General features: G+C 41.5%; 1 non-coding gene and 1 pseudogene across 1 annotated transcript; one reads left to right on the top strand and one right to left on the bottom strand.

Moving 5' to 3' along the window:
* Nucleotides 1-2568: 2568 nt before the first annotated feature.
* On the bottom strand, nt 2569-8599 carry LOC140957960 (uncharacterized; annotated as a pseudogene).
* A 5402-nt stretch (nt 8600-14001) lies between these two features.
* On the top strand, nt 14002-14075 carry TRNAW-CCA (transfer RNA tryptophan (anticodon CCA)). The gene has a single exon. It is a non-coding gene; the product is annotated as a tRNA-Trp (tRNA).
* The last annotated feature ends 3175 nt before the right edge of the window (nt 14076-17250 follow it).

The following is a 17250-nucleotide window of genomic DNA, read 5'->3' as shown; positions in this document are numbered from 1 at the left end:
CATTCCATTCTGGCTGGGTTGTAAGGAAATTAAATAACCTCACCTGGCCAAAGAGATCAACTATACTTTGGTCTTTCAAAGCTAATTATCGGGATGGGGTCCTTTCCTCCATTTGGAGTGGAATGGGGAAGTTAAAGAATTCCCCGCTTCTTCCGCCACCTGGGATTAGTTGCCTTAAACCTTTTCCTCTCACCTTTGGGACTAGTTTACTTATTTATCTACTGGGATTAAGAACCTCTAGCACCCGGGACTACCCAACTCTGACTCTATAACCGATAGCACGAGGGAGTAATCCCAATCCTTCCTCTAGAACTGGGGACTGTAAAATAGAACTATACCTTCCACCCACTTCCTTAAACAGGTGGCTTACTCGGGCAGGGAATCACATAAAATAGCTCTTCTTTCTTCCTTACTTGCTTCCTCTAGCTCGGAATTACTCTATAACCTTGCTCACTTCTAAAAAAAAGCAAAAGCTTCAAGAACAACATTAGCTCAAGGACATCCTCAGCTCATTGGGCTCACTAGCCCCTTGGCTCATTAACTCAGTCCTTAACTCCATGAAGGAACTCCTTTAGTACGAAAAAGGCATGCTTAGCTCTTTGTTTTGGGCTCAGGAGTGCCTTAACACCCTTAACCCAGGAACTACCCAGCTACCTTAACTATAGGAAGAGGTACATCCCTTATTCTATTTTTTCTTTTCAGTCAGGAATAGTGGGACGGGAACCCCTCCGCTCTCTCTCTTTTTTTTATGTTTTTTTATTATGATCTGCGGACACGGAAAGTAGCTAAACTCACTTGCCTAGAATCAGGAGAAGGGATGCGTTTTGGGTCTCAAGGAGGCAATTCTCCCCTTTTTATTGGGTCAACTGACATGTGATCGATCGAGCTAGACTTTCTGAATGAGTTTGAGATGGGCTTACGAGCGAATCATCCTTTCCCCTATTCTAGAGTAGTACTTAATATCTAGTCTATCAAGTCTCTCCTCACTGGCCTTCTCTGTACTCTTTGCATCAGCCTCAGACGCTAATGCCACTAGCTAGCAGACAGCGAAAATAGCATTCTTTCCTCTGTCCCCGCTGGCATGTCAATCAGTATGCTTCCCCCTTTTTATAGAAAAAGAGGGTTCCTGTCTGTTCTGTTCATTCAAACGGGATCCTAAACGGACGTTCTCTTGATCGAAAGAGGAGGCTAAAGCTAAAGAGTCGAATTCGTTGCTTCGATAGATATTGAGATCAATCAAGAAGGGGCAAGCCTCGGCTCACAAATGCCTTTGCCACCGCAAAGAATAATCTTTAAACCAAAATCCACCCCAAGGAATAAAAACCTTCAAGAAAGGCTAGGAGCCTTGATTGATCCATATCAAAAATTTTCTCAAAAGGAGTCGGAGTCCGGCTCCGTCAGAAGAGGACTCAGTCTCCTCACCGAGGTCTCAGTCAGAATCGTCAGAAGCTTCAGATAGCTCATTTCCTTCACAACGTGGGCTAGTTTTATTACCCAAAATGACTACGACCGATTCATCTCCATTCCCTTACAGTGGAAGAACAACTGGCGGAAATTAGGGCAGCCTTGGCCCGAAAATGAGATTATAGCACAAAAGGACACAAAGATTGAAGCCCCAAAACCCAATTAAATGCAGCCTATCGGCCTCTTACATCTGAAGAAATTTTGGCATGAAAAAGAGCTCTGAGTTGGCTGCTCTGGAAGCACTGATAGCTGTCTCAACTCCTTCTGCTCTGCTTGCCTTCTCTTTTTCTAATTGCAGTAGTGCTTCCTATTTTGACTTGTCAATCTAGGAAGTATCTCCGGTTCCGGTTGTATCGGAAGTCGGGTCAGGGCAAAAGGTCTCTATCAAACCCCTTAGGTAGTATCCGTTGCTGGAGACCTTAAGTCGTAAAGCAAGTTTCTTCCCTTACTAAAAAGAAAGAAGGTTAAGAGGCGTCTAAGCAGGTCTTTCTTGAGGTCTAGGTTTTCGGGTATCCTCAGATCCGAGGGGGTAGTTATATCTGAGTTCAAGGCGCTAGCCTATACTATAAATGCTACGTTCAAGGCAGTTCATGATTCATGAATTGATGTCAATCGGGGCGCTTTCGTCCAAGGTTAAGGGAAATGGGTATCCGGTATCCATTGTAAGAAAGTAAAAGACCTGCCCTTCTGGCTGTCGTCCTAACGAGGTTTTCTTCCTATAGTTAAGGTAGCTAGGAAGCTCTGTTAAGCAAGGATGTTCTTCTCTAGCTATACTGTGTGACTGTGTGACCTACTTCCCTTTTTCGCTCTCTTGCTAGAGCTGGTTCTAAGCTAGGATGTCAATCGGGTCGGGTGGATCGGGTTTCATGTCAACCCGCGAAATTTTTTTATTTTTTTCNTATAAATGCTACGTTCAAGGCAGTTCATGATTCATGAATTGATGTCAATCGGGGCGCTTTCGTCCCAGGTTAAGGGAAATGGGTATCCGGTATCCGAAGTAAGAAAGTAAAAGACCTGCCCTTCTGGCTGTCGTCCTAACAAGGTTTTTCTTCCTATAGTTAAGGTAGCTAGGAAGCTCTGGTAAGCAAGGATGTTCTTCTCTAGCTATACTGTGTGACTGTGTGACCTACTTCCCTTTTTCGCTCTCTTGCTAGAGCTGGTTCTAAGCCTACCTTTTCCTTCCCCACTCACCGGCCCATTATTTCGATAGTTACCTATAAAGAATTCTTCCAAGTGAAAGGATAAGCATGTTGGCTTGGGTGAACCACCTTATCTTACCAGACATTGATGTCTGCCCGAACATTGAATTTTTTCTTTCATATGTAGATTGTCATTTCCCCTCATGTTGCTAGCTAGCGGTAGCTTAGTCAGAAAGAGCCAAACACAGAAGTAATTGAATCATAGTTACGTTTCTCGGTCATTGGCAATGAAATCTTCCCTTATTATTCTCTATATTAGAGAAAGACATAGAATAGAGTAATTGACCCAACTCCCACAGGTGTAGCAGTAAATTGAGGAGCTTTATCCGTTGACTCACACTAATGAATAATGTATTGTGGAATAGCAAGATGTGGAATTCACTCATTTTTCTTTTTCTATGCTTGTGGTACCATATTCTCTCTTTATCCCGAGGCGGGGCTCTCTTAAGTAGTCTCCGAAGCACAATGAAAATTAATTCACCGCTATCCAGGACAAGGACTCTAGTTCTTCCATCTCTCTGCAAGCAACCTCGACAACGGAGAGAACTATGACTTTTAGGCCATGCTCGGGTCTGGCCAGGTGTGGAAGGTTTTTATTCCTGGGTGAGCCAAAACATCTCATCTTGAACCGCTTTCAGCTCTTGGTGCGGTAGCAATACCAAAGAAATAGTGAATAAGAGGCGGGGGAATGCCCTATTTTTGGAGCGAATGACTAAGAATTTGAATTGCATCGGGCTTTGAAGCAGCTCCTTGGTCTCGTTGCCCTTGAATTAATCTATTTGCTTATAGATCTTGTTTGTACTCCACAAGGGATGAACCAAGACAATATTCCTACTTTCTTTCTTGGGATTGAGATCTTTGTGGAACGGCAGGCTGTCACGATTGAATGATAGAGTAGAGTGGGTCGCTTACTTAGTGTACCCACAGCGGGCCGTGGCCAATCTTTCCTTTTGGGCAAGCACTGAGATAGTTATCCGATCACCCAAGTATGGGAATAGGACCCCAAGCCCTTCTAAATAAATTCCAACCTTTCGCTCGTTGTAAGGTTTCTAGCCTCTATAGCTAGCACCTGGTCTAGTGGCATACCTTGAAGTTACATGATATGAATACACGTACGTAAGAAAAGCAAACACGATTATTCTAGAACCGCGCCCTCAATTCAATAACGTTAAAAAGGATTCGTGTTGTGCCCCGATCTTTTGAATCAAGTGTGTGAGTGATTTTCACCTCTAAACTATGAAAAGTTTAGCAACAAATAATCACAAAGAAAACAATCGAAACTATAACGAACCTTCAAAGAACACGCCCTTGACAATCCGCGTAAGAACGATCGACAAACGCCACAAAGTTAAAAACTTTGATAAGTTTGATTTTTGATTACAAAGCAAAAGCCTTGAAAGTTTAGAGAAAAATCTCAAAGTTTGATATTCAATCAATAATAATGTGTCTTGTCTTTAAAATTTCGTCCAAATATGTTTTAATATCAAAAAGATAACAATATCTAGTTTCCCAAAAAAATAAAACTCTAAAGAAGAAATAAAATCTCGCAAAACCGCAAAGTACACGGACCCCGTGTAGACGTCCGGAGCTAGGTCCGTGTAGGCACTGTGAGGTACACGGACCCCGTGTACAGGTCCGTGCTCGGGTCCGTGTACACTCTGGATTTCTTCATTCTCGGCTGTAATGGACACGTACCCGTGTACAAGTCTGTGCTCGGGTCTGTGTACACTCTGGACTGCTTGAATAATGTTCCTTTGGTTCCCGACCTCGCTTCCATGCATCACGAACCCTTCGGCACTTTGCTCCTTGAACGTAAGCCCTCCTTGATTGCTCATGACTCCCTGCAGTGCCTCCTTAAACTTTTTCAGTCGTCCTCTCGTGATCGGTCCCTCCGGCAACTCCAAAGGATCCCATGCTTTCCTTGGCGCTCGATCACCCGTGTTTGCATCATCCTCCCCATTTTGAAAAGGATTTGTCCTCAAATCTTGTTCATCACCTACATCAAACAATGACAAATTACTAACATTGAAAGTGGAACTCACATTGTACTCACCTTGTAGATAGAGTTTGTAGGCGTTGTCATTGATGCTTTCTAGAATTTGAAATGGTCCATCGCCCCTAGGTAGTAGCTTTGAACGACGCTTTTCGGGGAACCTTTCCTTCCGCAAGTGGAGCCAAACCCAATCACCTTTCTCAAAGATCACCTTCTTCTTCCCTTTGTTGGCTTGCTTGGCATATTGCTCATTTCTCTTCTCAATGTTGGCCTTGACCTTTTCATGCAACCCCCTAACAAATTCAGCCTTCTTTTTGCTGTCCATGTTCAACCTTTCACTTACAGGTAAAGACATCAAATCCAACGGAGTCAAAGGATTAAAACCATATACAATTTCAAATGGTGAATAATTCGTAGTAGAATGCACACAACGATTATAAGCAAACTCAACAAATGGTAAACAATCTTCCCAATTCTTTAAGTTCTTCATAAGAATAGCACGCAAAAGTGTCCTTTAAGTTTATTAAGAACTTCAGTCTGTCCATCCGTTTGAGGATGACATGTTGTAGAAAACGACAATTTTGTGCCAAGTTTAGCCCACAACGTTTTCCAAAATTAACTCAAAAACTTAACATCACGGTCTGAAACAATAGTCCTAGGCATGCCATGCAACCTAACGACTTCTCTAAAGAACAAATCCGCAATGTGAGAGGCATCATCAGTTTTGTGATAAGCAATAAAATGTGCCATCTTAGAAAATCTATCAACAAAACAAATATTGAATCCCTCCCCTTCTTAGTCCTAGGCAACCCCAAAACAAAGTCCATAGAAATGTCAATCCAAGGTTCATTAGGAACAGGAAGTGGTGTATACAATCCATGTGGTTGTGTCCTAGACTTAGCTTGCCTACAAGTTATGCACTTATCACAAACTCGCTCAACATCACGCTTCATATGTGGCCACTAAAATGTTCATGCAAAGCATTCAAGGTTTTTGCCACACCAAAGTGTCCCATCAAACCACCCCCATGTGACTCCCTAACAAGTAATTCACGAATGGATGATTTAGGGATGCACAACCTATCTCCTCTAAACAAGAAACCATTATGCAAATAGAATTTTTCATGTGGACCATGCATACAAGTTTCAAATACTTCCTTAAAATCCTCATCTAGTGCATATAATTCTTTCACATGCACAAACCCCAAAATTTTAGACTCCAAGGTAGAAATTAGTACGTACCTCCATGATAGTGCGTCGGCCACTACATTTTCCTTACCTTGTTTGTACTTGATGATGTATGGGAACGTTTCAATGAATGCCACCCACTTAGCATGCCGCTTGTTCATCTTTTGTTGCCCCTTAAGGTGCTTTAGGGATTCATGATCCGTATGAATCACAAACTCCTTAGGCCTTAAGTAGTGCTTCCACGTCTCTAGAGTCCTCACAAGAGCGTAGAACTCCTTATCATACGTGGGATAGTTCAGGGTGGTTCCATTTAGTTTCTCGCTAAAGTACGCCACCGGTCGACCTCCTGGATCAAGACTCCACCAATACCTACACCTGAAGCATCACATTCAATTTCAAAGGTATTAGCAAAATCAGGTAAAACAAGTAAAGGAGCATTAATTAACTTTTGCTTAATAAGATTAAAAGGCTTCTCTTGCTCCTCGCCCCAATGGAATGGGATGTTCTTCTTGATCACCGCCGTCATTGGTGCTGCCAGTGTACTAAAATCTTTTACAAACCTCCTATAGAAGCTTGCAAGACCATGAAAACTTCGAACTTGACCAACAGTAGTAGGCGTTGGCAAATCTCGAATGGCACTTACCTTGTCTTCATCCACTTGTATACCCCGTGAGCTTACCACAAAACCAAGAAAGACAAGTTTGCTTGTACAAAAATCACATTTCTTTAAGTTAGCATACATATTTTCAGCCCTTAGTGTGATTAGTACAAGTCTCAAGTGATTAACATGATCATCCAAGTTTTTGCTATACACTAGGATATCATCAAAGTAAACAACAACAAACTTTCCTATGTGTGCACGCAAAACATGATTCATTAACCTCATAAAGGTGCTAGGGGCGTTAGTTAAGCTCATACTTGGTTTTAAATGCAGTTTTCCACTCATCACCTTCCCTCATCCTAATTTGGTGATAACCACTCTTTAAGTCAATTTTACTAAACACACATGCACCATGCAATTCTTCTAACATATCATCTAGTCTAGGTATGGGATGCCTATACTTAATGGTTATGTTATTGATTGCCCTAAAATCTACACACATACGCCATAATCCATCCTTCTTAGGTACTAGCAAAACAGGTACAGCACAAGGAGACATGGACTCACGCACAAAACCCCTATCTAACAACTCACTTACCTGCCGTTGAAGCTCCTTGGTCTCCTCCAGGTTGCTCCTATAAGCTGGACGATTTGGCAATGCACTCCCAGGCACGAAATCGATTTGGTGCTCGATTCCCCTCAATGGTGGTAAGCCTTGAGGTAACTCTTCCGGAAATACATCTTCAAATTCCTGCAAAAGTGAAACAACAATGCTCGGAAGGGTCCCGGCTATATCACTTGTGTTAAAGAGGATCTCTTTATAAAGAATCAACACAAGTGGTTCATGTGTGTGCATCAATTGCTTCAACACACTTTTTTGGGCCATATATGATTTCTTTTTGGCCTCTTTCCTCTCATTTTCTTTCCTCTCATTTTTCTTTTGTGTGGCCGTCTCACTCTTTTGATCACTCTTTTTTTCAGCCATTTCATTTTTATTCTCAAAGGCCATCTCACTTTTTAGTTCACTCTTTTTTTCGGCCTCATCTCTCTTCTTTTTTTTCAAATTGTCCTCCAACACCTGCTTCGGGGACAAAGGAAGTAATACAATGGTTTCTTTTTTCAATACAAAGGAGTACCTATTCTTGAACCCATCATATGTCACCCGCCTATCATATTGCCAAGGTCTACCTAACAAGATATGACATGCATGCATGGGTGCCACATCACACAAGATCTCATCCACATACTTCCCAATAGAAAAAGGAACTAGCACTTGTTTTGTAACCTTCACCTCCGCACAATCATTCAAACATTGAAGCCTATATGGTTGAGGATGCTTTAATGTAGGTAAACCCAATTTTTCTACCATCTCAACACTTGCCACATTAGTACAACTCCCCCATCTATGATGAGATTGCAAACCTTTTGATTTACAAAACACCTAGAATGGAACAAGTTCTCTCGTTGGTTAGTCTCCTCCTCCTTGACTTGGGCACTCATGATTCGCCTAGTCAGTAGTGCTTCACCTACAACCGCCTCATAACCCTCGTCAGGATACTCTAATGCAAATATCTCATCATCATCATCATCACCCTCACTATCAGATTCATACTCACCATTCATTTAAAATCTTTACCCTTTTATTAGGACATTCACTAGAAATATGATCTAACCCTTGACACCTAAAACATTTAACATCTCTAGATCGATTAGAAGGAGTTTCAGATTTACCTTGCACCCCTTGTTTAGGCGCCTCTTGTTTGGTCTCAACCTTGGGCTTGATCACCACCTTATTCTCATCACGTTTTGCCACATTTGGTCGCCAAGAAGATGATGAACCCCCGGTTTGATTGGTGCGGCCAACTACACGCCTCTTGAGTTGTTGCTCCACTTTTATGGCCATTTGCACCATTTCGTCTAGATCCAAGTAGTGCCGAAGCTCCACTTGATCTTGAATCTCCCTGTTCAAACCACAAAGAAAACGAGCAATCGTCGCCTCACTATCTTTCTCAATATTTGCCCTAATCATGACTACCTCCATCTCCTTATAGTAGTCCTCAACACTCCTTACCCCTTGCCTCAAAGTTTGTAGCCTCTTAAACATCTCCCTATAGTAGTGATTGGGCACAAACCTCTTCCTCATGACCCTCTTCATCTCATCCCAAGTTTCAATGGGTCTCTCATTATACCTCCTCCTAGTGGTCACTAATTGATGCCACCAAATGAGAGCATAGTCTAGAAATTCCACCGCCGCCAACCTAACCTTCTTTTGTTCGGAGTAGTGGTGACATTCAAACACAAACTCTACCCTCTTTTCCCATTCTAAGTATGCCTCCGGGTCAGATTACCCATGTAACGAAGGAATCTTCATCTTAATACTACCCATATTACCATCCTCCCTATTCCCGTCTTTGTATCTACCCCGTGTGGCTTCTCTCCCTCCTCTACCAAATCCTCTACCTCGTCCATTCCTACCCCAATTTCCATTTTGGCTCTCCTCATCTCCTCCCAAATCATAATCTTCCTCTTCTTCTATCCTACCCAAATCTTTAGGCTTAGGTTTATCTCCACTAGTACTAACTTCAAGCCTATCCAACCGCTCATGTAATGGCTCCAACTCTACCTTCATCATCCTCCTAAAATTTCCAAACAACGCCTCCATTTGGACCTTAGACAACCTCGGGTTCGAACTATCTCCTACCTCCTTCTCCATTTAATTTCAGATATGTACCTGCAAGAAAACGTTAGTAGAAAACAAAATATTTCTCACCAAAATCCTCACGGTCACTCCAAAGAAAAGTCGCTCGTCACTCCTCTCTAGTTTTTTTTTTTTTGCTCACAACAAATACTCACCGTTCACTCCAAAGAAAATTCATTCGCACTCAAGTATTTTAACTCAAATTTGATAGTATTCTCGAATGTGTGCTCAAGCTTTGTATTTGTATATCAAACAATCAAGTTCAACTTGTGAACAAATGTGATCGACTCACTTAGACTGCTTAGACAAGCAATTTGAAGGTAAATATATATATATTTTTTGACTGTGTGAAGCACTTGTATATGACTCACAAAAAGGAATAGAACAAAATACCAAAAAGAAATAATGGTGAATTTTCGGATTTTTGGTTCTTTTTTTTTTTGCTGAGTACTTACTCGAAAACCCTAACAAAAAAATCACCAAAAATTTCAGAAACTGACGAAGAACGATATACTAAAAATATAGATCTGAAAAAGGTAAGAAAGGATAACAGATCTGATAATAGACGAGATAATAACGTGATAAACTTACTTGAATTCAATGAACCTAAGCTCTGATACCAAAGGATACGAATCCACGTACGTAAGAAAAGCGAACACGATTATTCTAGAACCGCGCCCTCAATTCAATAACGTTAAAAAGGATTCGTGTCGTGTCCAGATCTTTTGAATCAAGTGTGTGCGTGATTTTCACCTCTAAACTATGAAAAGTTTAGCAAAAATAATCACAAGGAAAACAATCGAAACTATAACGAACCTACAAAGAACACGCCCTTGACAATACGCGTAAGAACGATCGACAAACGCCACAAAGTTAAAAACTTTGATAAGTTTTATTTTTGATTATAAAGCAAAAGCCTTGAAAGTTGAGAGAAAAATCTCAAAGTTTGATATTCAATCAATAATAATGTGTCTTGTCTTTAAAATTTCATCCAAATATGTTTTAATATCGAAAAGATAACAATATCTAGTTTCCCAAAAAAATAAAACTCTAAAGAAGAAATAAAATCTCGCAAAACCGCAAAGTACACGGACCTCGTGTAGACTTCCGGAGCTAGGTCCGTGTAGGCACTGTGAGGTACACGGACCCCGTGTACAGGTCCGTGCTCGGGTCCGTGTACACTCTGGATTTCTTCATTCTCGGCTGTAATGGACACGTACCCGTGTACAAGTCTGTGCTCGGGTCTGTGTACACTCTGGACTGCTTGAATAATGTTCCTTTGGTTCCCGACCTCGCTTCCATGGATCACGAACCCTTCGGCACTTTGCTCCTTGAACGTAAGCCCTCCTTGATTGCTCATGACTCCCTGCAGTGCCTCCTTAAACTTTTTCAGTCGTCCTCTCGTGATCGGTCCCTCCGGCAACTCCAAAGGATCCCATGCTTTCTTTGGCGCTCGATCACCCGTGTTTGCATCATCACACATACTGCTCCAGGTGCCTGTGGACTCGTCGATCAACCAGTGAAGAGAATAGAAGCATAGGTATAGGCAAAGGTGGGAGGGATGAGAGCAAGCTGGCGCAGAGGCAAAGGATTGAATTGAATACGTAGAGAGAGTGAAGTACCATTCCATAGTTTGATCAGTAAGGCTCCTTGGGAATAGTCTGATCATAAGACTATCATCATGAACCACTTCAGCACATTAGGCGGGTAGGTATAACATTAGAGGATTTCACGTACGTAAAGGGATCCTTAAATTTTGATTGGCATAGAAGAGCCTATGCTAACCTCTTTCTGATTGATCGCTACTCCCTAATAGAAATTTATCACCGCCCTTTATGTTATGATATAAATGAAGCATGGAAAGGAAAGTAGCTCTCTATAGCTAATTAGAAAGCAAGAGAGAAGCATTTGAGAGGGAAGGAAAGCCCCTTTTACAACAGTTATCTCTGCTATCCACTTCGGGAGAAGAGCGCTATCTTGCCTTAAAAAGAAGGGGGGAGATTCACAACTTTCACAGTGATAGGAGCCCGCTTACCCACTCCCCTTTCCTCCCATTGCTAAGAGCCTCACCCTATTGACTTGATAGATCAATCAGACTACAACCGCTAGTGGATCGCCTTTTGCAACAATAAGCAAGATAAGGTAGATCTTCAAATAGCTAGTATACGAAAGTCAAGTAGTCACTTCCGTCGTTCAGGAACAAACACTTCGCCTAATTCTTTTGAATCCCAGCCCTATTTTTCCCCACTAACTAACTAGCCTACGACCACTGACCAAACTTGGTTGACGAACATAGTTTATGTGCCGCTAATGTAGCGGCTTGTCGAGCATTTGTCAAACTCACACCATCCATTTCAAATAGGATTTGTCCCGTGGACACACAAGCAATCCAACACGTAGCATTTCCTTTTTCTCTTCCCATTCTAACTTCTGTAGGATTTCCAGTAATAGGGATATCCGCGAGAACTCTTACCCATATCTTACCATTTCTTCGGAATTGTCCGCTCATAGCATGATGGAAGTGTCCGATTATAGCCGGACGCACTGCTTCAATGGCTTGATAGGAAAGACGACCCGCTCTACAACTTTTAGTGCCATATCTTCCAAAACCAAGTTGTGTACCGTCCGCTTTGCAACCTCTACTACATCTGCCTTTACGATATTGACTATATTTCGTACGTTTTGGATATATCATGCCCCCTTCTTTTTTGACTAGATGAAATCCACACTATGACACCTAAGATTCCGTAACGAGTAGATACTTCCGCAGGAGCATAATCGATTTACCAATAATATCATTAAATAATAAAACCTGATGGTTTCTGTCCTGAAACGAAGGATGCGAAGAAAGTACTGCCGCCTGTCATCATGCTCAATCAGTAAGAAGTTGGCTTCACCTCCGGGGACCAGTCCAGCCTATGAAGGGAGAGGACTCTGTGGGCGGAAGCTACTCTGTTATCTTGCTTTACTCATTCGCATGAGAGACAGACACATTGTGCACTCAAGATGATGAATGCCACAAGCAAGAGAGATAGAAGAAAGAAGATCTGTCTCGATTCTATCTCTATCTTTCGACATCTCATCTCTATAATACGATAATATTGGGTGGAGAATCCTTGTGTATTCTACTGGTATAGAATCTTTGTGCGCTGACTCCTATGAATATACCTAACTAGTCCATCCATTTTGATAAGATTCTTCTGCGCCACTTCCTTATTACCATTTAGTACTTGGAAGATGGGAAGAATAGCGTATTAAAGTAGCCTGAGTGCCTGGCCTTTCCTTCTGATTCTGATCTCGGGATAAAGAATAGCTCGTCTTTAGCGAAAGTCTTCTTTTTCTTCTGCTTTTTGCATGAACGTGGGCAATTTAGATTAGAAATGAAGTAGGATGCCCCTCCTCGCCTAGTTGCCAGAAATATTTTGGGAGCCAAGGAACTTTTGAGCTTAGTTTACTGCCAGAATTCGGAGATTTTAATGATTGATCTTGTCTTTCGACCTATCAAAAGTAGGACAGACAATTACATATATAAGCACAATCTCACTTTGAGATGACGCGCTCTAAAATTCCCATGTCTTTCTTGGTTGGACCAAGGCGATTTCCGACAAGTCTTTCTTCATTTTTAGAGCAAGAAGCGGAACTACAAGAAATCTTTCTTTATCTTTTTTTTTTATGGATAACCAATTCATTTTCAAATATAGTTTGGAGATTTTACCAAAGAGATGGGAAAAAAAAATGGAAAGATCGGAACATGGGAATAGATCTGATACCAATAAGGACTACCCATTTCATTTGTTGTGCTTTCTTAAATTGCATACCTATACAAGGGTTCAAGTTTCGATCGATATTTGCGGAGTTCATTATCCCTCTCGAAAACTAAGATTTGAAGTAGTCTATAATATACTAAGTACTCGGTATAACTCACGCATTCGTGTACAAACCAGTGCAGACAAAGTAACACGAATATCTCCGGTAGTAAGTCCATTTCCATCAGCCGGCCGGTGGGAGCGAGAAGTTTGGGATATGTTTGGTGTTTCTTCCATCAATCATCATGATCTACGTCGTATATCAACAGATTATGGTTTCAAGGGTCATCCATTACGAAAAGACCTTCCTCTAAGTGGATATTTGGAAGTACGCTATGATGATCCAGAGAAATGTGTGATTTCTGAACCCATTGAGATGACCCAAGAATATCGCTATTTCGATTTTGCTAGTCTTTGGGAACAGCGTAGCGACGGATAATGAAAAATCAGACACAGAATAGGTCCAGGAGACAAATTAATAGGAAATGCTATTTGCTTCGTAAGAATAAGAATTCACTTCTATGAAATGAAAGAGTTTCACGGTAATTGTCTTGATCGTCGGATATCATGAGAAAGAAATAGGTTGAAGTGTTATCGTTCCTGCGATTATTTCTAGTATGGAATGAGTAAAGAATCAAGCTACAAGTCTCGATCTATACGAAAGGCACTGGTTTTTTTGTCTTCTTTTCGGTTTCATTGATAGCACAAAAACGGACTCTATAGGGGCGCTAGCACTTGACTAATAACAAAAAAAAGAAAAAATGACAAGTTTATATCGATGGAGGAAATAACGATGTGGAGGAAAAGAGGGCAGGGATTCTCTACAATGACACTGTAGACAAATTGAAAGGGATGTAGCGCCTTTGAGGGACAAAAAATGTCAACCCTACCTATTCTTCTCCTCTGGGCTGTAACAAGGCGAGGGATCCATTGAGATCGATTCAAATTGGATATACATATTTTCATTTTATGAGACCATATACATGCAAGATAGGTATTGGGGGTACAAAAAGAATCCTTTTTCTTTACAGTCGTATCTACTGTGAGTTGAAAGCGTTCTTAGTTCAGTTCGGTAGAACGTGGGTCTCCAAAACCTGATGTCGTAGGTTCAAATCCTACAGAGCGTGATTTTGTTCTTGTTAAGTCTAATTACAATGAAATAACTTCACTAACTTTAAGACCATGACCTCCTGCGGATTAAAGAAAAGAGAAAGTCAATAAATAAAAAAAGAGATATTAATTAATCAAAGGTCCAACTCGATTCTAAGACTAGAGATTCCTATGTTCTTTTCCTTTTAGGTTCTACATTTTATCTTTCAATTTATAGAGTCCCATCTTTGTTGTAGCTAGGTTAAGAAAAAACCTTTGGATCTAATAATATAAAACTTGCATCACGAATCTTGATTGTTCCAATTCTTTTATTGTTTGTTCTCTCTTTCATCGAAAACTGTCTATTATAATACTTATTACTGTACGACCAACCAATTCCAACAAATGAAAGGATTCGAACCTTTTTCTACAATCATGAAAAGGGGCTTTCTAGATTTCGCATCTAATTGAATTGTAGGAATATGATAATATCTTTCATGAATTATTATAACCCAACTCGTCGGACTCACACTTTACCAGATCTTCAGTTTCTAGTCTGAAGCCAGTAATGTAAAGAAAGCCTATACTAGTCATTTTAGAAATTTTATATTGAACGGCACATGGTTCTGCATTGACAAGCAAGAAGAAAGGACTTGTCTCATTGAATTTGAGGGCAAAAACCCAACCTGGTAAAGAGGATCTAGCCCTGCCTGCTTCAGAAAATGCCTTGTTGGCAAACTATTATACTATAGAATAGTACCTTTTCGGAGGCATAAGGCCGCGTTAAGTCCAGTGTGCTAAAAATATGGCCGTTGATCAAGGGAATTGACATTGCGACTCCTAAAAAAGGAGGATTCCCGGGGTTTCAGTGAGTGACGGGTTGGGCTTACCATGTTTAATACTTACCATCTTTAGTTTAATAGGAGGCCATCCTAGCCAGTAGTTAGAGAGCTTACCACGGGAGAACCTACTATACTAATAAAGACCCAGGGAGGGGCTCGTTGAAGAAACTCGATGGTCGCATTCAACTCTTTTCTTTTAGTGGTCTGTCCACTACACTACGTGTAGTTCATATTCCCCCCTTCCTGTAAGGGAGCTCGGAGGTAGCACTCTTGCCAGCCTTCTATCCAGGATGTCTTGTTCTCGGAGTGGTATCATTCTAGGTTTCACTCTCCCCATTCGTCATAAGGCGTGGTTCTGCCCCCTTCTTCTTTTTGAAGATAAATATAGGCCTTAGCTTTTTTTCTAGTCAATTCAACGTCCGTTATGCTGTGTTAATAAGAAATCCCAAATAGCAATACGTCTTTGTCTTCATCAGCCCCAAATCCTTTAGTCGAGTGCCGACCTACCAACATTGAAAGGATAGTTTTCTAAATATCAATATCCTTTTTTAGCCATCTTTTTCAAATAGCGAAAAAGAGAATGCGAGACAGAATGGGTTAGTTGTCCAGTTTGTTTGGTAGCCGAATCTCCCATCTGTTTTCAAGCCGTAATTCTTGCCTTACAAGAGCTGCACTAAACAAATGGAAAGGCTCTATGCAGCCCGAATGCAAATGTTCATATATCATATAAAAGGAAGGGTTCGCAAGATAAGAGAGAGCGGTGGACAAAGTGGTTTGCACTCCCCTACTTCCCCGATTGGAGAAAAAGCATTGCAGTGCGGTTGTGTTTGATCGAGCATGCAAAGGAAATGGCTGATTAACCCCAACCACCTCCTCACTAGGGACTCTCTATTATATTATTGAGAGACGTTCTTTAGTGAACTTCTCCCGTTAGCTCAAACTCAATCGAAGATAAATTGCAAAGGTTGAATCTTGTCCCCTCTAAAGGGTCTACCTGTTTGTCCTATATTCTGAAAAGAAATCGGAGAATAGGATTTCACTGATGCGACATCTAGAACTGGACGAGCCGCGTGATTTGAATCAAGGCAAGCCCAACAGAAAAGGGAATAAGGGGCGTATTAGACTTGAGAGAGCATATAGGCGCGTTGCCCTGGAACCAATCAACCTGCTTCGACTTATAGAGCTGAACCCAACTAAGCGCTTTGAATTACGAGTTGACAATCAAGTTTCTTTTAAAGAAAGCAATTCTCGGATCTCGCACGGTGAGTGGACAAGCAAGCTGTAACGAATGGGAATCCGCCTATCTTTGTTCCGCATTCATTGATCTGGAACAAATGTACGTGACCTACTACCTCACATATGCAATGAATCTCTAATCACTGCTTATCCCCCCGTCTGGGGACCTTCTGCAATTAGTAGTGACAAGTTGGCGTGGAAGAGTTTGACAACCAGCACTACGCTTGGCTTGGAGACAAAATAGCTGGTACAGTTAGAAGAGGTAGAGGTACAAAACACGTGAGTCAGTGCCTGGACCAGGAGAGGTAGGGACAAGATTCCAAAGGATCTCGACACCTAAGGAGAGGTAAACGAATTGGTACCTAAACCCTAGTTAGTTTCTGCCACCTATGCTGCTTCCCCTGCTGATAGGTGATCAACGTAGACTAGTGCTTTTTTTTTTTGTTGTTGTCTCTGCCACAGCTGCGCCTCTGCTGTTTTGTTTGGATGCTCCAACGTGTGCTTCAACCGGCGTATACAAGAGAAATTTCAATTGAAGAAGACAACAAATGGAATTGAAATTGCCGAAACCCCATGCCAACATTTCATTCAATGTTTGGCCGTCCAGTGAATGCTCGTTCTGTTGTCATACAGAATCGGAAGCCCTTCTCTAATAGGGCCGATCCGTCGGAAAGAAGACAGAACGGACTGGATCGGACAAAGAAAATAAAAATCGTAAAATTTTGCACTAACTTGATGGAATGCATATATGAGGAACCATGACATTTCTGGGTTGTCACGGAAGAAGTTTAAAACTAGAATTCGCAAGGAATTCTATTCCATTGGGTTTGCCATAACTGACCTTTTAAGTAAGGGTTTAACGGGATGCCTCCCGCCAACCAGAACTCAAAGACCAGAGGTGAACGCTGTAATGGCACAGAGAGAAAGACTCTCAACCTCGTCCAAATCTTAGACTTCAATGATGGAGAGGTAAGTCTGCCACAAACTTTATACCCGGCTCTGCTAATCTAAAGAGCAGAGGCCCTTGCTCCTGCACGCACCTAAAGGTACAGTGTCTAAAAGCTCCTTGGGTTGGTAACGAAAGCAGCTTTTAGCTATCGTAACGACTCGGCTGCATCAGTTGTGGGAATAAGTA

Source organism: Primulina huaijiensis, chromosome 14 (assembly GCF_012295235.1).
Source record: "Primulina huaijiensis isolate GDHJ02 chromosome 14, ASM1229523v2, whole genome shotgun sequence".
Taxonomy (NCBI): Eukaryota; Viridiplantae; Streptophyta; class Magnoliopsida; order Lamiales; family Gesneriaceae; genus Primulina; species Primulina huaijiensis.
Note: the sequence above shows the minus strand (reverse complement) of the source record. Positions and strands in the feature narration are given on the sequence as shown.